At 33.2% G+C, this 26,892-nt stretch overlaps 1 protein-coding gene across 1 annotated transcript in view; it reads right to left on the bottom strand.

Annotated features, from left to right (window-relative positions):
- LOC133192442 (low-density lipoprotein receptor-related protein 4-like) overlaps window positions 1–26,892 on the bottom strand; it is a 77,281-nt gene that overhangs the window by 873 nt on the left and 49,516 nt on the right. The window lies entirely within an intron of this gene.

Raw genomic sequence — 26,892 nt, 5'->3', positions numbered from 1 at the left:
TTTTACTTTTCAAGTGCACCCTGAGTTCTATTCATATCAAATGCACACATGTTTTTTTTTTATTATAACTACATGATTCTATTTTTTATATATGGTTGTTAGAAAGAGATGTCATAAGTGTCAATTATTTTTGAGACAGTTATTAATTCTCCCTGTTCGTACAAAAAAAATTGTTGTCAAACATCGAATTCATCAAGAAATATGAATGTATATATCGATTTTGTAGTTTGGCCAGTTATTTATTTTAAGTGTTGTCTGGTATTCGTCAGAAGAGATTTGGACACCGTGATGTAGAATTCTACCCATGCTTAGTGATCTTGGGTGTATGTGCAATGTTGCCCATGCTCGATGAACTTGTATGTGTCTTGTTCCTGCTGAGTGATCTTGAGATTCAGTTACTTGTGTAGATTTTAAAGCGGCGTTGAGTGCAGGTCCTAGGCTGACGACAAAATGTTTTCTTTGTACAAAATACCACCAGGTTAGCTTTAACACCGGACAGTATTTTATTGTAAGTTTTATAAAGTGAAATACATATGTATTCTTTGTAAAACTGTTAAAAATTTGTTGAGAATGTATTTTATGCTACATTTCACCTCTTAAGAAGTTATTACGATAGATATATGTATTCTGATGTAATTGGTTTGTAATATCTAGCAATTTAAACAAACTAGTGTTCCGAAGAGTTAATAAAAAACCGTGTAAAAAATGTAAGTGCCCAAATTTTACATGTTCTGGGGACTTGGTGTCGCGTGATGAATTAACAGGGTGGATTGTCTTGGGCGGTGACGACATGGCGAACCTTGGAGGATATGATGGGCCATAGACGACATCGTTACACGTAGAGGTACAAGTAGAGGAAAACCTTCCAGGGATAACCTCATGTAGACACTTATTTTTGTACATGTGTAAATAAATTCATTTTTAATTTTTGCAATTCTTGATATTTCTTGGTGAACGGAGTCATCCAATATAATATATATGTTTTGGGTTGTAAATATGTAATCTAAATAGCCCTTCACAACTAGAGGTCCGTTGTGACTGTTTTGGTGGCAGCGGTGAAATGAATTCCTGTTAGCCAAGTATACCTGCATTATTTTCATACATTTTGTATCAGAAAGTGTTTATTTTACAAAGATTTATATCATCAAATTCTTTACTTACAGGTATTTAATTTTTTACATATGATATTGTCATTGTCATATTTTCTTTTGTTGCTCTTTATAACAATGGATTTGTAACACGTGGAGAAAAATTTAGACTTCAAGGAAATGATTTACAAGATTTTGTTGAAAGAAAAGAGAGAGAACAATTTAAAGGACGGAAAGGGTAGAAGATATAGAAGGGAGAAAGACTGAAAGAGAACTTGAATTTGAAAAAAAGAAATTTCAATTACATTGTTTTAACAATTGTAATAAATTACTCTCAATTACTTTGAAGAATGTAATTAAACACATATCAATTATTTTTATTTCCAAAAAAAATTTGATGAACAAATACATAAATATTTTGAAGCAGCATTGAGATTCAAGATACAAAGCATTATATGCTGAAATATTTTGAAACTTTTGAGTTCATTTTTATCATTATTAAACAAATTATCATCATTTAATTATCATCATTTAAACAAAGCATCACTCAAACGACATCTTTCCGGTCTGAATTTTTTTCCAGCCACACTGAACAGTCTTCCAACAGGTGCTGAAGTCGCTGATACTGCTAAATACTTTTGTGCTAATCTAGAAAGACATGGACACCTGAAATGATTTTGACCCCAGCTGCAGTATGTCGGTGGATTTTCAGACATATCTGTGCAATCTTCCCCTAGGTAAATATCTATCTCAGTGACATGCCCAGATACATTTCTTTTCCGTTTTGGTGTTGAGGGGGGGGGGGGTTAAAAACCTTCTTTGTAGGTGGGCTCTGTGGGGAGATAGAAAGATCAATATATATAAAGTGGTTGTTTTCTCTCTCAAAAGGCCAATAGTCTCTTCCACTTTCTCTGATTTGAGACCATCTGGTTTTATATCTGGGTTCCAATAAAACAAAAATGAATGTCTCATTGTCTTCAATCGGATAAAGCCTGGATTCCACAGAGTGAATACCTGTCTGGATTTCTTGTTGCTATGTATGGCAGAAATCTGGCGCAGCTGATGCTTTATGCCAAGTGTGACAGGAATGGTCAAGCTTCCACTAACATTTACATATGCACCTCCTCTTGTACAAGCAAAGTGGCATCCTCAAATGGGTCCAGGATCTGGCAAAACTCCTGCAACAGTTTTCTCTCATAGGCTGAGAGTTTATACTTTGTATCAAGTTATGGCTGTTCAATTTGCTCTCTGGAACTTTTAAAATGGACTTGAGCATGTGAAGCTGGGAATTCCATCTGGTTGAATTTAAAGTAAAATCATAAGATGAAACAGTTTCTTCATATTCACGTAGGATGTTTTCTGAACTGTTGAAAACTCCTACAACAAATCATGAGTGATTTCATCTAGATCTGCCATTCATGTACATAATGACCTGTGATTCAAAGGAATCCACGCATTTGATGGTTTTACCAGATGTCAATTGTTAAACACACTGGGACTGCCTTTGCCAAATTCACTTTTAGTTCGTCTCTGATTTCAGTCGACTTCTCCTGAATAAGCTTTGTTAATAAATGCTTTCAACTAAGTAACTGATATTTTGGGTTACGTTTCTCAATTACATTTAAAAAAAATTACTGTCAACAATGGAAAGAGAAAGTAAATCCCCCGCAATGATATACAAAAGGGCATCAGTAATTTGTTATCACATTCTATGTGCAGGCTGCACGTAAAAATAGGAATCCAAACTTAACAATACTGTAAAGACTTCAAAAGGGAAAAATTGATCATTTTCTTCTGAGAAAACTTTTCGCTACTATATATTGTTCCTCACTTAATGCTTTCGGTATGGAATTTAATCATGGGGTTTCAATTGAATATAGTTAAATTAGCATTGTAAAATTCAAATTTATTGTAAGAATTAAAACATTATGATTTTTTTAATTGAGATAAAGACAAAAATCTGCTCAAAAGCTCAGGAACGAATCTCCTTAAGAGTCTTAAATCCAGGTTGTTCTACAGTCCAATTCTCAGATTGCCAGAACTGTCGAAGGCATTTATCCTAAGAATAGAAGCATTTAATCATGGAGTCGGTGCAGTATTCATGCATAAGCATGGCGGACATACATTTTCTGTTGCATATGCAAGCCGAAAGCTGCTAGACAGAGAACAACGTTACTCAGTGGAGAGAAAAGAGTGTCTTGCGTTCGTGTGGACAATTCAGAAATTTCAGTCTTATTTATGTGGTAGAGATCGTTTATTGTGGAGACAGACCCCTGTTGCATTTACAGATGACTAAAGCTTCTAACAGCAGACTGACGAGATGGTAACTTTTACTACAGATCTTCAATTTAAGAACCGAATAGGAATAGATAATATTGGAGCTGATTTCTTAGTCATGTTGTTCCTGAGTAGTCTCATGTTCTTAAAGACTTTGATTTATACATAGTTTTCTTTTTTATTTTTTCAAAAAATTTTACTTTGCGACTTAAGATTGGAGGTTTTGCCCCAAGTGTCATTATTTCAATGTTTCTTGCTTGTATATGTATAAATCTTCTCAACCAGAACTACTTTCTTGGCCTAGCTTTTATTGTAAAAAAAAAAAAATAAAATAAAACAAATCGATGCTTCTAGTCGTTTTTAGTTATACGATTACAGAAACTTTAAATTAAATAAAAGCAATACTGGCGACGTACAGGACTGACAAACGGGAATGTTATGTTTATGTCACTGTCAGATCACGAGAACATTATCGTCGTTCCTAATGCTAAGCAAATCAGCTTAATTCTCGGTAGCTGATAGGAAAGAGTAACGCACCTCAGACTCTTGTCTTATTAGCATCAAATTCATATTTCTAAATCCTATATTCTGTCCCGTCTTTAAACAAACCAGAGCAAATCAAGATTGTCGTCGGTATGCTACTTTCATTTTAGAGCGTTCGTCGTTAATGTCAACATGGTCACGGACGAATTCTTCGGAAGTCTACTTGTATTTACGATATTCGTTGACTTAAACAATATTCGAAGAGTATTTTAGCTCAACTGAGCCGAAGGCTCAAGTGAACTTTTTTGATCACATTTTGTCTGTAGTCCGTCTGTCCGTCCGTCTGTCTGTAAACTTTTCTTCAACTTCTTCTCCAGAACCACAGGGCCAATTTCAACCAAACTTGCCACAAAGTATCCTTGGGTAAAGGGAATTCAAGTTTGTTCAAATGAAGGGCCACGCCTTCTATAATTATGAATTCGTAAAAAAATATTGGCATCATTAAAAAATATTCTCCAGAACCACTGTGCTTGAAAATATGAAACTTGTGTGGAAACATCCTCAGGTAGTGTAGATTCAAGTCTGCTCAAATCATGACCCCCGGGGGTCGGGTGGGGCCACAATGGGTGATCAAAGTTTTACATAGGAGTATATATAGGAAAAATCTTCAAAAATCTTCTTCTCAAGAACAGCAAAGCCATGATTGGTCATATTTACATGGAAGCATTTTCAGGTAGTGTAGATTCAAGTTTGTTCAAATCATGAAAACTGGGGGTAGGGTGGGGCCACAATGGGTGATCAAAGTTTTACATAGGAGTATATATAGGAAAAATCTTTAAAAATCTTCTTCTCAAGAACAGCAAAGCCATGATTGGTCATACTTACATGGAAGCATTTTCAGGTAGTGTAGATTCAAGTTTGTTCAAATCATGACAACTGGGGGTAGGGTCGGGCCACAATGGGTGATCAAAGTTTTACATAGGAATATATAGGAAAAATCTTCAAAAATCTTCTTCTCAAGAACAGCAAAGCCATGATTGGTCATATTTACATGGAAGCATCCTCAGGTAGTGTAGATTCAATTTGTTCAAATCATGACCCCCGGGGGTAGGGTGGGACAACAATGGGCGATCAAAGTTTTACATAGGAATATATAGGAAAAAACTTTAAAAATCTTCTTCTCAAGAACAGCAAAGCCATGATTGGTCATATTTACATGGTAGCATCAGCAGGTAGTGTAGATTCAAGTTTGTTAAAATCATGACCCCTGGGGATAGGGTCGGGCCACAATGGGCGACCAAATTTTTACATAGGAATACATAGTAAAAATCTTTTTAAAAAACTATTTTTTAAGAAGAGCAAAGCCATGATTGGTCATATTTATATGGAAGCATTCTTAGATAGTGTAGAAGTTTGTTCAAATCATGACCCCTGGGGTAGGGTTGGGCCACAATGGGTGATCAAAGTTTTACATAGGAATATAGAGGAAAAATCTTTAAAAATCTTCTACTCAAGTACAGGAAATCCATGATTGGTCATATTTAAGTCGAAGCATCCTCAGGTAATGTAGATTCAAGTTTGTTCAATTCATGCCCCCCTCCACCCCCCCACCCCCCGAACCACTTTTATATTTAAACTTTTCAACCTTTCAAGACTGAACTGATTTCTGCTTTTTCCTAGGCATAGTACTCAGGTGAGCGATGTGGCCCCAGGGCCTCTTGTTTATAAGTTAACTTTGTTTTATTGAATGTTTTGACAATTTAAGTTAAACTTTATCCATGTTCATCTCCATTACGTTTCATTTCCACATAGCAACATAAAGTATTCCCACCTACGCTGTATAGAGAAATAACGGATTGTATGGAGGCTTTAAAGAGAAATAATTTTAAAACTTCGTAACATTGGAATTATAAAAATTAAACGTTCTTTTTGAAAATTTTATAGATGTGTAAACTCTTGACATTTTACTCACAAACGTAACATAAAAATGCTTTTAGTTTGTGAGTAAAATGTCATTTTACTCACAAACTTAACATAAAAGTGCTTCGCACTTTTGTTTAGTTTGTGAGTGAAATGTCAAGAGTTTACACATCGATAAAATTTTCAAAAAGAACGTTTAATAATATAATAGTCAGGAGACAGGTTGGAACAATAATGTATTAACAGATCTATATGTTTATTTCTAATATGTATATTATGTGGAAAATGCGATGATTAAAATCGAACTAGCTTGCCGGTAATTTAAAAAAAAAAATTAAACATACACTTATAAGTATGATTAATACAAAAAAAAAAAAATGAAACGGGGGAGGGGGGGGGGGGCTTGAACCGGAGACACAAAACATGAAACCAGTTCAGCGTACACCATTAGGCAAGGCACACTATTAAGATATCCTGTATTTTGTGTATACATTGCCCAGTGTTAAAGTCTTTTGGAAAATAGGATAACTGAAGTATAATGTCTTTTTGTAATATGAAGACCAAGTTAACCAAATGATTTTGATATAACATTATACTATAACACATTTAATGTCTCTGGTTTAAGTTAGTTTAAATACACAAATTTGTATTTTTAATGCTCTCTCAATATATCTCCATATATCCCATGCAAAATCTGTAAATTTCATTGCTCTTGTTTGAGATAATTAAGACTATTTTTGACAGGTACTGGTATAATTTGTGTTTGTTAATACCTGAATGCAAGTTAATATTCCCGCTTCAAAACCAGAAAAGTGTTGACCTTACTTGATAGCTGCAGAACTGCAACTCTTTGTTGAGAAAATTCGGAATCAAAGGTTTTACAACGCTTGGATCTGTAGCTCTCTGGTTAATCTGTCCGAACTTTCTTAACCAGAGAGCTTACTTGAAGGAAAATATCATCGACCTTCTATACTATTAAATTTAACTAGGAAGTTTAATTCCGCCTTGATGGAAACCAGAACGTATTCGATGCATTGTTTATCTATGAATAACACTTGCCTTACTCAATAATATTCATTTGTAATTGATTAGTATTTTTCTATAAAGAAAAAAAAATATGAAGATAACAACAGTAATCAAGCTCAACAGTCCATTAAAAAATGCAAATTCATCTTCGCTAGCCAAGGCTTTTCTGATCCTCTTCTCTCCTTACGGGTGTTGCTAAAACGCAGAACGGAAAACGGATCGGAACGAAAAACGGAAAATTTGATGTCAAGTTTTTCAATAAGCACAGGTATAATTCATTATACTTTATGATTTTTTCCATAAGAACATGTAACATATACATGCAATGGTCAATAAAATACACACTAATTAGACTCACATCCCAATTATCTATCAGAATGTCTCACTTATGCTCGGATCTAGAGGGAGGTCGGGGGGGGGGGGCTGGAATTTGAAGAGATAAAATGTATTTACTAAACCAATTAAAAGTTACCATGTACCCCCCCCCCGCCCAGAAAACGCAGACCCCCTCCTCGAAAACGCGGATCTAGGTCTGAAAAGTCATAGGTATGAAGCTTTAGAAGTCACTACCTAACCCCAGCCCCAGCCCCACGAAATAGGTTTTTCACGTTTGGGAAAGGAGTCTACTTATTTTTTTGCTTGTCAAGAAATTTCTGGGTTTGAATTTTTATTTTTGGCTGGAGTGGACACCCCCCCCCCCTCCCAGAAAAAAAATTCTGGATCCGCGCCTGTTTTTAACTCACCCAAATCTGAGTTTTATAAAATGGCTTATTCGTCAAAGACAAAAACCATCATTATTGATTATGAAAGACAGAGTATATATACATTTATGTTAGAGACAACGCGTACGATCACTGGCATTAAGAAAACAATTTGTGCAAAACAGCATAAACTGATTGCACGGAATAACGTCAAGATGAAATTGATAGGGAAATTACATTTTTTGCGCGAAAATATACAGTTATTTTTTATATTTAAGTATGGGGGGGGGGGGTTTACAGAGATGTACGTTATCCACACTTAAGGTGCATGGGTGCATATGCATTAGAAATTATGGAATTTTTCGCTCATATGGCTCATAAGGATATCGAATACCTGCCGTCCATATTAATCAGAGTGATCTTCAATAAAGTTCTCAAACTCATCCATATTTTACTACAATATGCTACATGTATAGATGTACAGCATTAGATATTTTCTGTTTCGTTTTCCGTACCCTGTACTCTGACTTCATGAATAAGAGAATGAAAATGACTAAATCAGTTCGTATTTTAATAATTAACAATTAAAGGCAGAGATTTTTTACCGGGTGGTAAATTCCAGGTGAGGGAGGGGCTTATTTTGTACAGATGTGAATGCCTTGAGGGCTAGCAGTCTACCTGTGGCCATTTGTCTCCTAATCCCTATACACAGGAAGTGATATAATACACAGTAGAGTACCAAAGAAGTCAAACTTTACCTGTGTTGGGATTTTCAGATGATTTTAAATTAGAACTAAAAGTTGTAAATAAAGATTAATCTCAATAATTTTTAATAATTTATTATTGAATGTGTGTCAAAGCGTCCCCATCCATTAAAAAATATTATTTAAAGTATTTGTTGAGCTTCGAAAAAAAGTTATACCAAATTTTGATATACACCTTGTATATTATCATAATTATTTCAAATACTAAAGGTATGTATATATATATATATATATAATCAAGCTAAAAATTCCATAGTAATACAGCTTCTCTATTGTTTATACCATATATGGTAAATATCAAAGGATCAAAAGTTAATTTGAAGGTCACCACAAATGCCAAACAATGTGTACAGGGTATACACCGGGACTTTTAAGTAAATGTCAATCAAGTTCTACCACCCAATGATGTACCTTAATGCACTTGATTGACAGGGGTACAGAGACCAGGTATTTTTGAAGGCGGTGCTTAAAATCTCGGCCTTTAAACATGAAAAATTTATATGATGTATACTGTTTCTGGTATGAATTTTATATCTTAAGTGATTTAACCTTGAATCATATTTTCCGTTTTCCGTTCCGTACCGCTTTCCGTTCCGTTTTCCGTTCCGCGTTTTAGCAACACCCTCTCCCCACAAGCCCTTGGCTTATGGTGCTGTCAAAAGTCGGGACTGTTTCTCGAATCTTACGACATACGCACAAATTGCGCCATCGACAGAAATAAAAAACCGAATTTTAAAAATTAAAGTGAAATGAGAATAATTAAGAAGGTATCGAGCGATGTTTATTTGTTATTTTGGATGCAAATCTACATCTGCAATAAAGATTTCTGATCAAATTATTTGCACATCAACAAAGATTGGATGACACCATAGCTATTTATAGAATGGCATATTATCTTACTGATGATTGCTGTTCACTTGTGTGTTTTTCATTCCCGAGAATAAAGAGTAAACATATATCCCGAACGCAGGCATCGTCATTTACAAAACGCAACTGCTAACTGGTCGAACGATATCAATCAACTCCAATCACAACTCGAGAAAAAAAAAATCCCAACTTTTTTTAACACCGTAGGCTAAGTATCACGATGACAATTTTACTGTTATAAGAGATTTTTCTAGTTTCTAAAATTAAGTTACTATTTTGTGTTTTTAGAACAACTCTTTCTATATTCTTGAGCTTTTCAAATTATTTTCTTTACTGAATTTACGACTCTTAGTCTTTATTGATACAAATTTAGTTGAAAATTCTAAATTTTTGTAGAGGACACAAGGGTTTATGAAGACCAGGGTTCTCCATAAGTTGTTTAACTGTGTCGGCCCCGACACAGTAAAATTTTCAACGACACAGTTATATGTGTGAGACACAGTAAAAAAATTTGCGACACAGTAAGATCCGTGATAATCAGAAAATCAAAAACAAATTTTCTCTAACTGAAACTTTAATCAAACAATCTTCCATCTTTAAATTTTAGATACAGAACATTTAATTATCTCTTAATTAGGCATATTATCTTGCTTCACCTTACATTATCAATTATCTCCTAGACCCTCGCTGGACTTTGCGCATGAAGGGACAAAGACAAATCATTTTTTTTTCACACTTTCATGTCGCCGTATAACCGTATATTTTGCTAGTTGCATTTTTAAATATTTAGATATATAAAAATTATTTAAATATATGTCTTTACTTCAGAAGCACGTCTATTAGTACTATGTTTGCACTGTGACTTAAACATCATATCGTAATCATCTAATTGATGTACATGTTGTTGAAGAATTTAAAGGCACACCCTAAAAGTATTTGACTATTCTACAGTTTCTTTATAAATTCAAAAACTTTAATACCGGTAATTCGATCAACTATCAAATATCAGGGCAAACTTTCTTTTAAAGATGATAAGTAGTTCGATTCCATCGACCAGAATTTCCTCTGTTCTTCAGTGCATGTGTACTATATAAAGTTCTATATAAAAATATCAAGGTTTAATACTTATCATTTTTTTTAATGTAGGGGGGGGGGGTTCAGTTGGTTTGAGTTAAAGGATGTACATTATTATGTATATTTATAGACATTCTAACTTTTTCTTCAATCAATATCAATTTATTTATTTTTCATTAATATGTACGATCATACCATTTGTGTAACGGATAAGTGGGTCAAAAAAGTTGTGCGCTCGCGCGTATTCTTGTGTAATTATAATGAATAGGGGCGAATTTGATTGCGAAAATACCGCAAATATTAATGCTTCGCGTAAAGTCTGCAATGCAGTAAAATTTCAAATGTTGGAGAACCCTGATGAGGACAGTAGCGGATCAGAAACCCTTGGCTGGCGAAGATGACGCAATTGTGAGCAGAAGAAAGGGGACCTTTGAAAACATCAGAGGTGGATATCCGAGGGACACCGGTTGAAGTCTTCGAGTCTGTGTCCTTTATAGACTCGAAAGAGCCACTCCTTTTTATACTAGGCGATGTGTCTGTCAGTGTTATTTCATTATACTGTGTACTACTCATGAATGAATAAAGAACAAGAAAATAAAAAATCTTCCCAAAAGATAAATGAGTTGAATTGTACCCATATATATATATATATATATATATATATATATATATATATATATATATATATATATATATATATATATATATATATATATATGCCTCCTCTTTTCCAAACTGCTATGAAAAAGGGACAAAACACATATGTATATTAGAATTATATTTTATTCATCAAAATAAAGGTTTTGATCAATTAACAAAAATGTAGTTAATATAACCATCAAAGGTTTCCAACAAATATGGACAATTGTTCTTTACACATATAAAATATTTCTTACATACATGTATAATATTAACAGAACACAAACTCTATTAATATTAACTACTGTTGCCCCCTACCCCCCCCCCCAAAAATAAATCTATTTTAAAAACATGTATATGTAAACAGTTTTCTTTATACAAAATAAAACCAAAAGAATTTAACAGGTAATTACAGAGAGTTTACAATGTAATTTTTGTCTTACATGTTCCAACCCTGGCAGGGGGGAGGGGGTCAATCATCCACCACATCCATAAGTGGTTAAGGGGAGGAAGGAGGGTAAATAAAAACTGGTTAAAAAATTCACAAAAATATTTGTCCTACTCCAGGCGTAGGATAATATGGAAAGGACACTATCTCTTAGCCAATGAAATCGAAGGAAAACTGAGAGGCTATATGCGGGTTACTGACTATACAAAATGTGAGGCTCACCAAGGGTGACAAATGAAAATCATGGAAACTCGTCGTCATAAAATAATTTATTACATAAATCGCATTTATGTCTCCTCTTTTCCTTATATGCTATGAAAAAGGGACAAAACATATATGTATATTAAAATTGTATTTTATTGATCAAAATAAAGGTTTTGATCAATAAACAAAAATGTAGTTAATCTATTAAGCATCAAAAGTTTCCAACAAATAGGGACAATTGTTCTTCACACATAACAATATTTCTTACATACATATATAATAATAACAACACAAATATATATATTAACTACTGTTTGCCAAAAAACTATTGTAAAAACATCTATATACAGTTTTCTTCATACAAAATAAAATCAAAACAAGAATTTAACAGGTAAATACAGAGAGTTCATAGTGTAATTTTTGTCTTACATCTACTAACTTGGCATAGGGAGGATCAATCATCCACCAGCTAACAACATCATGTTCAAGATGATCTTTGAAACGAGCCTAACCTAGCCACTGCATATACATCATTTTTTTAACAATGTTCTCAAGAGGAGCAGTTAGCATCTATGATTAAGACACATAAGTACATATGCATAATACAATTAACGAAACCGTCAAAGAAAATAATCTTCGTACAAAAACTTCAAAAACTTCTCAACATAAGACAACTGATGAGTACTGGCCCCGGCAAGTACTCTTGCTTTGTTGAAAATGTCTATACTTACATGAAACATATTACCGGCCCAAGCAGATGACACTTCGGATATACCATGGATACTGGCACAAGTACTATAACATTACAAAACAAAACATGTATACATATAGTATGTGATACCGGCCCAGCTTGTACCTATGAAATAAAGCTTATACTATCTGGCCAAGCAAAGGGTATTGATACGTTTCTGTCGAGTCAATATCGAATACCGGCCCTAGCAGATACCGTCAAAGAAAATAATCTTCGTACAAAAACTTCAAAAACTTCTCTACATAAGACAACTGATGAGTACTGGCCCCGGCAAGTACTCTTGCTTTGTTGAAAATGTCTATACTTACATGAAACATATTACCGGCCCAAGCAGGTAACACTTCGGATATACCATGGATACTGGCACAAGTACTATAACATTACAAAACAAAACATGTATACATATAGTATGTGATACCGGCCCAGCTTGTACCTATGAAATAAAGCTTATACTATCTGGCCAAGCAAAGGGTATTGATACGTTTCTGTCGAGTCAATATCGAATACCGGCCCTAGCAGATATTCAAAAACACACTTTGAATCAGTAGGAAGACCTTAACAACATTTTTATAAAACATGGTTAAGCTGGAGTAAAATGTTCATACCAACAAATTGAATACCGGCCAAAGCAGGAATTCGATAAACAAAAGCTGAAAGCGAAGACCAAGGAAAGGTTATTAACTAATGGATTTGTTTATCACTTTTGGGCACATGATTTAATCTTATATACTTTTGAAATGCATTGGATTGCCAGCGTCCCATAGACCTTATTTTTTTATCGGTTTATCCCTTAAAAGCAGCTGCCGTATCGACACCTATATATATCAATGCACAGAATATGTATATTATATATATATATATATATATATATATATATATATATATATATATATATATATATATATATATATATATATATATATATATATATATATATATATATATATATATATATATGGCATTAGCTACGTTGTATTATCACAGGATTCAAGTATGTTCCATCCATGGGCACTGGCTCCATGTGCACTGCCCCCACGTATTCTGTATTTTTGCTATATACCGAAACCGAATCATTTACATGTTCCCTACTGCTTCGATCCATGGATTCATTGATAGTATCTTCTTGTTCGAATGTTTGATTATCAAACGCTTCCCCTTGATTACTGTCAAAGAAAAGTAATTTGGTATGCGTTATTTTATTGAGTATATTATGCCCACTGTAATGACGTTACCATTGTGCACTGGTACAATATTGTCAGGTTGAATTTATTAATAAATATTTACATCCAGTAAATCAAATGTCCTTTATTTATTATGAAAACACAATAGTTTTTTTTTCAATATTTGAACGCCGCAAGCAAGCCACCTGTAAAAGATTTCGTGAGCATGCAGTGATTCTTCCATAAATGAGCACACAATGACGTATACGAGGGTCGTTCACTAAATAATGCAATAAACAGTATATCATAGTAAATGTAGATCTAGTTGATTTTATTTCTTTTCACTGTTGAAACGCTCAATTAAAGAGCTTCTAATCACAGAAGAACCCCATGATTTTACCTATTGTCCTTCCAAAGAAATTTACTTTTAAAATATACATGGTCACTACACCGAGCTAAAAACTGTTTAAAATGATGTATGCCAAGAAGATGAAAATGAGAGCGTATCTGAAAACTTTGCTTCTTTACATAAATCCCAAAGAACTCAAGGAGAGTTAGAATTTAAAAGTCAAGCTGGTCGAATGAAATTTGTAGGGACACCAAAAGTTATTGGTGCTATGTGCAACATTATAACTGAAAATGTCAAATTTACATATACATCCAAAAAAATTGCTAGAACATGAAGCATTTCATCGTCATAACATTTTATAGAATTCTGACAATGGAAATGAATATATCAAGTTGCTGTCCTTTAAAAAAGGACTGCAATACGTGGACCATACATGTGTATCGAAACGAAATTCAAAGAAAATTTCTAGATTTAGTGCGTTTTAAAGGTGTAATTAAGTTTTATCTTTTTTTTTTCTAATTTTCATCGTTATTTAAGTCTGCTTAATTAGGCTGTAATGATAAGAAAAAATAATGACCTTGAAATGATATGAATATGAAATGTTGATCTAGGTATCTATCCCAATTGTAATTTAGCCTTTAAAATTAACAACAGAATTAGAAGAGGCTTAAGCGTGCAGGTATCGTAATCTCCATTGGTGTATCCAGGAGGGGGTTTTCGGGTGTTGGAACTCCCTTTATTTTTGCAGAAAGAGGAAGTGAGAGAGAATGTTTATTCTGTAATATATATATATATATATATATATATATATATATATATATATATATATATATATATATATATATATATATATATATATATATATATATATATATATTTTAAATCTAGTATTTTCAATAAAATATTAAATACTTCAATCACTGCCCTTTCTGCTCTCTAGATAGAGTTTTGTTTATTGCTTCCTCCGTGTACCTTCACAATACTGGTCCCGGGCCTCGACCGTCCACATGTAACATGAAATATTTCACTTTGATATCATCGGAAGATTCCAGCGAACGAACGTACGGCTATGCCATTTTTGGACCATCCTCTAAAGTAACTAACTTTAAGAAGTATGCATAAAAAGTCATGAAAGGGAGTATCCATAAGAGAATATTATCCTTTTACAAAAATTTTGATATTTCTTATGCACAATTTGTACATGACAATTAATTGTCATGTACAAATTTTGCCTAAGAAATATCAAATTTTTTGTAAAGGACAATATTTACATGCATCTCCTTATAATATGAGGATATTTTAATCAATGAAGAGAAAGGTTCAAAATGTCCCGTAGTATATGGGGGAGGGGGGCTCACTTTTTTTAAAAAAAACTTTTGTTAAAATTTGAATATATCAGTTTTGATTTGCATTGGAAGCTCCCCAGCACTTTTTGTTGCGGAAAGGTTCAAAATACAGAAAAACAAACATTCAAAAGAATTCAAAATGTACCGAAAAGGTAGACGAAGTCCCCCCCCCCCCTCCCCCCAATAGGATTTTACAGGGTGGTGCACAGGTTGTTAATTTATTTATTTATTTCTGCTTGTCAACTCTTTTAGGAGGTTGCCCCCTTTGAAAACCGTTGCTACGGGCTTGAATGTAAGTGCCTGTGGTGTGACTTAGACCCCCCCTTTCCTAAAGGTCTCGAGTTATCTTAAACAATGCTAAGTTATCGATTAATTCGATCAATTTAAAAACACAAAAAAGATTAATTTTGTGTGTGTTCTTTTTCTCTGTCCATTTTAAATAACGGAATGGTTAATATACAACACCTGCAATCGTAACTTCTCGGCAGAAATTCTGAGAAGATGCGATTATCGCACGTGTGTAGACCTAGGCTATTTGGTCTTGCAAGCACAGGTGTGTGTACTGTTTGCTAGTGACGCTTAGACTGGTGACGGTATTTGCTACAGACATGAAGAACTATACACCAGTTTCAGAACATGTACAATTTTCTTTTCTAGTGAAAATTGGAGTAAATTAAAAGTCGAATATTTTGGATATGGGGTAACCCATATCTATTCTTGTTACAACGTCCGTCAATGCATCCATTGGCGAGTTCATTGGTTACTCTGAAAGGTGGCACATGTTTACCTTTTGTTAACATTTTCTACAATGATCTGCCTACTTTGAGTGATTGTACCTTCATAGCAAAATTGTTAAATTTTATTCTCGATTGACCTATAGTTTTGTCATTTAACTGAAAAAAAATCGGGCTATTTCGATACATGTAATGCTTAACGGCTGGGACTTGACATCTGTACTAGATTTATACGGAAGTATCCTATCAATGGAAAGATAGATTGTACACGTGTAGCACAGATCTATAGTACTCAAAATTTTTTTTTGGATGTTTCTCCCTCTCCCCCACATGGAAAAACATTGCTACAGACCCTTATCAAGCTATATTTGGATTGCTGCCTATCAAATTATTATGCAAACCTTGATGCACAAAACTAATGCCGGTAAACAAGGCAAACTACTATCTTTTAAAATCTAGTGGTTTTAATTCAACATGTTCAAGCTGTTAAGCTATCTCTATAAGTTCTTCCTACTTATTTAAAATGCTTGTACCATAGAATTTAGTTTGTATATAAGGATATCTGTATTAAAGAGAAATTCAGATCTTGGTTACGCCAAAGAATACATAAATACGATGTGCAGATTTTAGAGCGAGGTTTGCCAATGATTGGCATATTCTAATTCGAAAAGGGCAAATTGTACTACGGGCAAGTTGTCTTAGAGGCGAACGCTCTAGCATCCTCGCGCATGCGTAGCCTGACGTAAGACCATGGCATCCGGTTTAACTCCGCTAATATATTTTCTGCGTGGACCTCAGGGTCCACGCAATAATATTTCTATCAGATAGGTGTCTTAAAATTGCCTAAGAGAAAAATATTAAATGTTATTAAATGTTATTAAATATTAAACGGGACCTGATTTTGAAATAAGGAATCTATCTTTCTGATAGAATATGATACATCCCCCTTATTTGGATATGAATTTCTGAAAAAAAAAATAATATGTGCATTTTTTTTATGTCTATTTAATTTTTTAAATAAAGGTCTCTTTTTAAAAAAAATGAATTATAAATAAGTTTTTAAAGTTAAAAACTTTCCATAGGACTTTTTTATGTCTATATTTCCTCTCCGTAATTTATTTTCTTAAAAGAAAATAACTAGTAAATTTGCAACGGGCTTAGAAAGTGTAAATGGAAGATCTAATGAAAATTGTCATTTATTGATAACATGTAACTATAAGTTAGTATATTAAATATATTACATGTTTCGGAGATATGGGCATTTCCGTCCGAAAAAATATTTTAAAACACTCTTTACTTACCAAGACACAAAATGATCGACATCCCGTGCTGATTGAATGTACTTCAATGAATTGTTGAAGGATTTTCTCTGACAAAACCCAACCTCGTATACACTTTTCGTCTCTACTTTCTAATCTAAACCCTATTACCGATTCTGCCATTGAAGATATTTACACATAGCCTGATCACTTTCAAATGAATGATTGTCGATAGCGCGCCTGCAAGTTAAAAGCGAAAGTAAAATTGACGTAGGCATGTTTTGTGTACTTGACTTCACGGGCTTCCGGTTGTTTCAGATAACGGGCTTATAGATTTTCCCTTCCTCGTACAGCCGAGGTTTGCTGAAGGTGACGGAATCAGCCGAGGTTTGCCGAATGAAAAAACAGTGTCAAAAAATCCGAAACATTCCGAAGGAGTCGGCAGTCCCCTTGTTATATGTCACTGTTCATAACATAATTCATGTTAAGAGGTCTAGATCGGTAGAGGTTTTCACTAATAAATATTAATTAATCTTTTGTCTTAAAATGCCACTGGCGATTTCTGAAACGCAGTTATAATTATAATACATGAAGTTATAATAGACTGCATTGCGTAACATTAACCATTTGTATGCTGTTGATGCAGATTGATTGATTGATTGTATGTTGTTTTACGTCCCGTTCGAGAATTTTTCACTCATATAGAGACGTCACCATAAACCGGTGAAGGGCTTCAAATTTAGACCTTTACTCGGCACTTAGGGCCATTGAGCAGTGAGGGTTCTTTATCGTGCCAACGCCTACCGTGACACGGGGCCTCGGTTTTTAAGGTCTCATCCGAAGGACCCGCAACTTTCACTTCAAAGTGCCGAGCGCATGGCGAAGGAACAGTTGCTACCTATTTTTTATCGACTTAGGTCAGTCGTGGCCATGATTCGAACACACGACCTTCCGATCATGGAGCGAGCGCTCTACCGACTGAGCTACCGTGACGGTGTGCTGATGCAGACTTCACGACATTTATGTTTTGTAAGGTGGCAAAACAATCATTATAAATACGTCTTGGTAGTTGCATCCGATGTAATTTGTTTGATATTCTAGGATATTCCGACACGGCCACTTAGGAGGAAATAAAGATGTAGCCTACATGTTTCTCGGGTGATCTCCCTTTGATTACATAGTGACCATATGGTGACGAGGAGCCGGGAGTTGGAAAACAAATTCAAAGCATAAATAAATACAAGTGTAGGTTGTGAGAGGAAAAGAGAACACATTATTTTTTTTAAACATTTCAAAATAATGATTAGTTAAATATAGATCAGCTACTTGAAGGAAAAGTCTTGGGTCAGGATCGCAGGACTGACGGACGTGTATACACAAAATGTCGACATTATTGCATCTACATGCAGTCATGCTTAGCGAGAGTTTTTCGTACTTTTTTGCACCACAATACAAAATAACTTATAATAAATATAACATTCGCATTTCGAAAACAATACAGAATTTTTTTCTTGTCTATTAATGTAGGATAATCCCCGCTATTTTCAGTCGGTGCTAAGATATTTGAATCGAACGAAAAGTATTAATTTCGATGTGGCCACACCCCTCGAACAAAATAAAAATATACTTTATTAATTCATCTTTTAATCCTCTTTTCAATGGTATAAATTTTATTTTATTTGAAGGGTGTCGCAACAGCAAAAATTTGAATCAAAGACGAAAAAATGCTTTATTTTGATAAAAACTAGCAAAGTGCACGTGTTTAGACGTTTTCCCTACAAAAATGACGTCATCAAATAAAAAAAAAGTGGCATAAACTATTTAAGGTTGATACCCAAGGATAATATTTCTATTCTTAATTTTATTCTTCCCCTCAGTTTAATTTTCCTGAAAAAATAGGCCGATTTAGCTCCTTCGTGGATTTAGCTCTTTAAATATTTATTATTATTATTTTGAAACAATAACTTTATACAAATATATATTTTGTACAAAAAAATTTAAAGAAATTATGAACCAAAATATAAGTTTTACTATTTCATATTTTTAAAACAAATTGTTGGTTTCATAGGTCTAACGTGAAATCCTAGAAATCGGAGTTACCAGAAGGAAGAACACTTTTCAGAAATTCATAAAACATTTTGGCTGTATTTCAACAAAAACTACATGGTTCATGGACAATACTTTGATGAAGAAAAGTACTACGGACAACTGATCTTCAATGTGCATTGTAGGACTTACTTGGTTGTCATCAAGTAAAAAAAAGGTAATTTTAGGTCACAATGGACACAATTTTGATTTGCAATTACTCGTGAAAAATCTTTTATATAAGAATGTAACTACAAATGTTGTTGGCTTTATGGACGCATTAGATATGTTTAAAGACCTTTTAAATAAACACACTGGTGTTTTTTTTTCGCGGGAAAGTATAATGAATTCAATGTGCATTGTAGGACTTACTTGGTTGTCATCAAGTAAAAAAAAGGTAATTTTAGGTCACAATGGACACAATTTTGATTTGCAATTACTCGTGAAAAATCTTTTATATAAGAATGTAACTACAAATGTTGTTGGCTTTATGGACGCATTAGATATGTTTAAAGACCTTTTAAATAAACACACTGGTGTTTTTTTTTCGCGGGAAAGTATAATGAAAGAATCTGCATGAATTTACAATTTACCGGTTAAGCTCATTGTGCACTTGATGACTGTGAAGGATGACTCCACTTAAGGACATGCGAAAATAAACTTTCAAAACAAGCATTTTTCTTTTCATTGCAAGAATGGTCAACATCCAATCTAAAACTTTATATCATTACGTTTAATAAAAGTGTGTATTTACGAAGTTCGAATCTGTTTTCAATGGCAGGGTCATCATTTCTTGAATCTCTGAAATGAGGACGCCCACTTTTTTTTACTGACTTTATACATAGTCCGCGCATATTTGTCTATTGTTCTACGTTTAACAGTAGTTGTAAATTTGCATAAATAATAATTTCTCAAAAGGATATTAATAGACAAACATGCGCTCATTGTTAAAAAGATAAGTGTAAATTCACTATATTTCGAAATGAGTTCTGTCCCTTGAGAATTTTTTTTTACCATGTTTGAATATTTTTTCTTTCTTATTTACAAGTCTTTACTATGAAATCATGCAAATTATTTGAAGTAGATAAAGTATATTTTTCAGCAAATAGACCGATAAATTGAGGTATAAGATGATGCAAATTGATATTTTCTATATTTTGTTATTGATAAACAATTGTTATCCCACTTTAAAGAAGTTTGCATTTGATATTCAAAATAAATAATGAAATATACAATGAAAAATGATTTCCATTTCATCAAATAGTTTTCCATTAGGTTCTTGAAAGGAGATTTTTTTTATGAGTTATTACCTAATATGAATATTATTTAACCAAAAGAAAAAAACAGGCAACCAAGGTTAAATATAATTTGAATCAGCTCAAATATTGAAATTTGATATATAAATGATTTTAATTGCTGTAAAAATATCTGTACTTGGTCTGGAGAGGGTTCTTAAAGGTATGAAAAATAAACAAATTTATCCTTTAAATACAAATTAATATAAAAATTTAGTTAAAAAAGCAATATCATTCAGTGGAGGAATACTTTGATTATGTTAATAATAAGATTTATGTTGTAGTAAGTTTTTGTTGAATTGCACAGTTAGGACAAGAACTACCGGTAATGTTAACTTGAATACAGTCTCTGTGCCGTAAGAAGACTTCCTGGCTTTAAGGAAGACACGTTTTAAGACTATATAAAGGTTAGCAATTTTATTAAGAAGAAACCGCAACTCAAATAAAAATCAAAATGGATATTTAACATAACATTCTGAAAATTAAAAAAGGAATTAGTAGAAATTATAAACATTTAAACTTTGTTTTCTTTTTTACAGAATTTTGTTTCATATTCATTTGTTCAAGCAGTATTAAATAAACAATTATTAGCATTACATTAATTATAAGATAACGAATATACATAGACATATATTTATATAATAAAATGTACGTACGGTAAAGGAAGACAACCTGTATATAAAGTTAAGCAATTTATTAAGAAAAAAAACCGCAACTGAGTTTCTCAGGGAGTACATGGCCGTTTTATACACCAGAACCGGTTTTCCTGAAAATTTCACAACTTGTCAACCTCTTCGGCACCCATATGTGACAAGGCTACATTTGGACTACACTAGACCAGTATTTTTAAGTAAAATGACAAAATTCCCGACCGACATTATTAGTTTTGTAGACACATAGAGGGGTAATACGGAAATATATATGGGATCCTTGAAAAAATGCATAATCGGCGAGGCGTAATCCTGCCGAAGATTTTTGAATAAAGTCACTTCTCAATTTTCCCGTTTGTCCGTCACAGTGTCACTTTTTAAATATTGCTCATGTCTTCTATGGTACTGTAAATGCCCATGTGCGATTTTGGTTTATCCTCCAACTCATCAGTCGAAAATCCATCATTTTGAAATGTCAGGTAAGAGTTATCGCCCTCTAGGCCTACAGGTCGAAGATGGTAAACATTTCTATAAAACAATTTTGTTTAAATAAATTTAAAAATTCTTAAAAATAAAAGACATACTGCAATGATCAATTATGAAAAATAACAATAAGTAAGGCAAGTTTCAAATTTTGAAATGAATCTTGAAACGCAAGTCTAGGTTATGGCTTCCCATAGGAGTGCACGTTGTGCCTTAATTTCTGTGAACTACCAATATATGACGTCATAATGGAAAATGTCGCTGCAAACTTGAACTGTTATGAATGGGAGAGTGTTCTAAATTTTTCCCCTCATTTCACACTGAATGAAAAATATGTAAGAATTAACGCTATTAGAAAATTCGCGAGTCTTAATTGTATTTTTAATTTTACATTACATATCTGAATATTTAATATACGTCGTTTAAATACCCTTGATTGAAATTAAGCTTTTTCAAAATGCTTAAAAAATATACTTTTGAAATGAATTCCGTTTTATACCCGTGGTTAGATGTTAAAGTTATTATGTGTGTTTAAAAATGTTTGGCGCAGGCGATAATAAGGATTAATTTTAAATGTTTTGTGGAAATACGTAAGAGGGGCTTGTTCTTTTGCTGAATCGTGCTTGGGGAAATGTGTGATGGCTTTAAAACAAATTAACAAATTTAACACAGATTACGATATATTATACAATTATTGACTTGGTACGAGGCCGCAGGCCAAGGGCAACATTTTCAACCCGTATCCAAAAGTTCACTGGTCAAAGAGGAACAACTCTAAAACTATGGGAGATCTTCCCCTTTCCTTCTTGAGTTATTTCCTCCTGTTTGCCTAACAGTTATGGAGACACATTTACAATGAATTCTGATGAACTCAGGGACTGAAAACTATAATATATACCAAGTAAGTACCGAAAATGTAATAGAATTGTTTACTGAAATGGTCCGAATTCATGAATATCTTATATGCGGCAAACTGGCCAAATCCGACCATCTAGATCTACGATCTACCACTGTAAACAATTTCATTTCCTCGAATCAAAACGTTTGGTACATGTATCACTGTACATGAATATTTTGACACATGAATAATTTATACATAGATGGAGAATTTACAGTTTGATAAATTGAAGTTAATGTAAACGAATACGATATTTCATTTTATCTATAGAAGCAAAAGAAGGATGCATACAAGTGTGTGTGTGTGTGGGGGGGGGGGGTTTACTTTTAGACCCCTCTCTTGTCTGAAATAAATAAAAAACAATATATTCCATTTACCAGTCTGTTTACATCATAGAAGAGTTGAATTTTCAACATTGTGCGTTCACTTTTAATGAAAAATAAGATTAAAATTCAATGTAAGTTGAATTCATACGCAGGTATAAAATTAAATGCATTTCAGTCATGTGTATGGCAGACCTGTTTACCCACATTGTTGTCTCTCAGTATTTTTTATTAGATTTGTCAGTGGGATTTGGCATTTGCCCGTAAGATTTCACTTTCCATCGATTTTACATATATTACTAGAGAACAAGTACATGTGAATTCTGATTACCTAAACATGGTTTAATAACAAAAAAACATCATAACTTGCTTTCTTTCGAGAGGTTTCTGTCATTTTTTAAAAACCACCGCGTTTTGGCAACCTGACATCACCTAAGTGTTTGAAATCTATCTCATTTTTAGCGATTAAAAAGTGTCAAACTGAGACATATAATAACGAAAATTATCAGCTAAAATCCAAACGAACGGATTTCCAATTTCCGTATTTTTATAATAGCAAAACGTGAGTCGTATTTTGGACTCAAAATCCGTACAAAATACGGCGAAATCGAAAGCGTAAACAGGTCTGGTATGGACTACATATTGGACACGTGGAATTAAAATCCTTAGAGAATAAGTTTTACTTTTATTTTAGTAGTTGATAGTTTAACTCTTATTCTAGTTATCAGAATTTTAATCTGCATGAATGAATGAATGAATTGGTATTTCAGGGATTTAAAAGATTAAATATATATATATCTCGAGGGTAACCTATGTTTCATCAAGTTCTAATGACTGCATCCAAAAAAAGGTGGGGGGGGGGGGGGCTTCGTCAAATATTGCCTATACATCTGCATTTCAATGAACTGAAAAGTTTAAAGAACTCTGATATATAATGTAAATAATTTTTCAAAGCAAAAAATATTTTCTAGCTTGGAATATTTCATGTGTATTTGTAGATCTAACAATGTTTTCGTCCCACGTCTGAAAGACGCTTGAGAAACGTGACTTAAGGAGAAAGGGCGGGTGATTTTTCGCTATAAATTCAAAACGGCTCGTTTAAAAAAATACAAAAAATTATCAAGATTACTTTTGTAACCAGTTACATGAAAAAAGTATTCTTTCCAAAATTAAACGATAAGTTTTTTCACTAAAAAACATTTAAATTAAAAAATACCCATTTTTTAAGGCTTAAATGAACCATAGTTTTACAGTTTAAGTTCTTCAAAAAATATTTTGCCGATGTGTACCACTACAAAAATACTTTATTTGTGTGGTTAATGGTTATATGAATGAGTCGATGAAATTTGACAGCCAGACAAGCTGAACTTTTTTGATAATCAAGGATTTTATAGCTAGCCGATTGAAAATGTCTTCTCCGCTTGAACAACCAAAGGGAGGTAACTTTTTGAACTTCCTGTCCAAATACGACTCGAACAATTTTGTCCAAAATGTGCATACACATTGTATATATAGTCCTGTATAATATATACAAAAATAGCGAAAATTAAACGACATGAAATTTTTGGTGGTGGGTGTGTTGTACGTCTTTAATTATAGTCTGTCCCTTGACCGGAACGTCACCACTTTTTACAAGATATCATAAAATATATAAATGCCTTGGCCTTCAACCTATATTATGTAGGTTCGATCGGCAGATTGAATTTTTTTCCAAACTTTCGGCATCTATACGAACCCTCGAGGTCAACCATTGTATTGAGACGGCAGCAAATTCAAAGTCTTCGGGGATTTAACATTGCCAAAATGGCCACCACTTCGGAAGGGGATCCATCATTATTCGTGATTTTTCGTACATTGCCGTCAGTGAGGTAACGACGTCACACACGTTCGGGAATGCTATGTGCTTATCGATGTCAGAAAAGTTGTAACGCCCGAGACTTGCCAAGTATTAAATATATTTTTATAGAAGAAATTACGTCTTCCACAGAACTTTCATATCCAGACAGAAGGGATCAAAGATTTTTAAAAAGAGCTAACCTATACACTGTATAAAAAAGAGGTATGACCATGTAAGACTCAATTCGTGTCCTAAGAAGTCTTGCGTTAATTGTAATCATCTTGTTATAAAAACAATCGAGGCAACTGCAAATTCAGCTCAAGTGACATGACTGTTTTTATTGCCAAAATGTAAAGAACTTCTTATAAGCATAGTCATAAAATTATCAAAATTAATTACTGCTTAAGCAGCTTTACCTTACTCCTTAGCCTTCCATATAAATCAATCTAACTTCCTATAGTTTGTTGTTAACACTGTCAAAATAAGCATCGTACGTATCACTTCATGTCCGTAACTCCAGAGTATATCCTGTTTTTATTACACTTTCAACACTTTAAACACATAAACCCACAATCAATATAATATTTTGAATCTTGGTGCAAAACAACAACTGTTGTCTACATCAAATTACTTCACAAATGGATTTTCACCTTGCCCTTCCAAAAGTTCATGTGATATCGGCATTAGGTAAATTCAGGCCCTTGAATATATTTTTAGTGTTTCCACGAATATAAAACAATGCCAAAACCAGAGATTATATACTCAATCCTACACACAAAAACTACATAACACTGATGATGCTGAGGGACAAAAAATACACTTGAGATGTTAGGAAAAAAATATAGATTGTTGACATGAAGTGTGCTAAGCTTAAAAGTTTCATTCTGATTGTTCAATATTTAATTAAAAGACTTTAAGGGACAGGATAATTTGAAGATATTAGACATTATAATAGTCTGACTGGTTTATTATGTAAGTCTTTTGCGTTAGCCATGGATATCTGATCAGCTACTTTCCTTATAGCTAGATCAAGCTCCAAATCTAGCTAAATGAAGAGAATGTGCCAATCCTGTATGTATACGGGGCATCTATTTCATCAAAAATGTTCTGAATTTAGATGTTTAAATTTTTGTTCAGTAAAAATATATTTACAGAACTATCTTTCATAGTAGGTTTCCCGGTAGAAAATATATTATGCTATAGATACAATTACCATATTTTTAAAAGTGTTTATTACAATAGAAAAACTTAAGGTAGACTAGTTTTCTTTCATACAGGTGTTAAGAGATCTCTGTATGAATATTGTTGCACTAAACTATGCGACCAGAAAATTGCAAATACCGGTTACTAGGGTTTTGAAAAAGAAGTACTCAGAGGAGAACCTTCTGGGAAACAGATTTTTCAAATTAAGTCCACATTTGAGCAGTATGGGACCTTAGAGACAAAATGAAGCTGCTGCCTGAGAAACACTTCAGAATTTGGAACACTGAATGTGCAAGACAGTAAATGGAATATTACCTCTGATGTGAATTTTTCTTTTTAAAAATGTCTGTCTTAAGAATAAATCATTCATTTTTATCTTAACTTTTATATTGATAAAATTGAATAGACATGACGTGTTCTTTATTTTTGCTTTTTCCTGCACTGCTTACATTTTTATTTAAACAGCAAAGTCAGGACATGTTTGCTGAAACACTGTACATTCATGTACAAAGCTGGTTATGCTATGCATAAAAAAAACCCCTTAGAAATCGATCCTGTAAAATTGACAAAGCTTTGGGCTAAAGGAATATTTTAGAAGAAGGACTTGTAAAAATACACAATTGTCCATAAAAAGAAAAAAAATGATGCCAAAAATATGTGTAATACATACATAATATAGAAAACTCTATATTGATTCTCCAGGGTGTTGACACGACACATAAATGTAAAAAAAAATGAATTTTAGATCATTTAGATTGTGATTCACTGCCAAATGTATGAACTATTGAAAGAAAGAGTAACAGACTATCATATAGTAAAAAGAAATTTTAAAAACTTACCAGCTGTTATTTATTTATGTAATCTTGGTGTTTGTTTAATGCCTTTTTCCCAATTGTTTAATCAGCTGTTTATTTCATTATAATTATAAAAGTACCTTTTTACCGTTTTATACACATAGGTGTACATTCTGTATATGGGGCACTGTTACATTGCCAAATATACAATATTACGCGTTTTGGCATATTCTT

The sequence above is a fragment of the Saccostrea echinata genome, unplaced genomic scaffold, assembly GCF_033153115.1.
Source record: "Saccostrea echinata isolate AGI-Se365-2 ecotype Australia unplaced genomic scaffold, CSIRO_AGI_Sech_v1 ptg000025l, whole genome shotgun sequence".
Taxonomy (NCBI): domain Eukaryota; kingdom Metazoa; phylum Mollusca; class Bivalvia; order Ostreida; family Ostreidae; genus Saccostrea; species Saccostrea echinata.
Note: the sequence above shows the minus strand (reverse complement) of the source record. Positions and strands in the feature narration are given on the sequence as shown.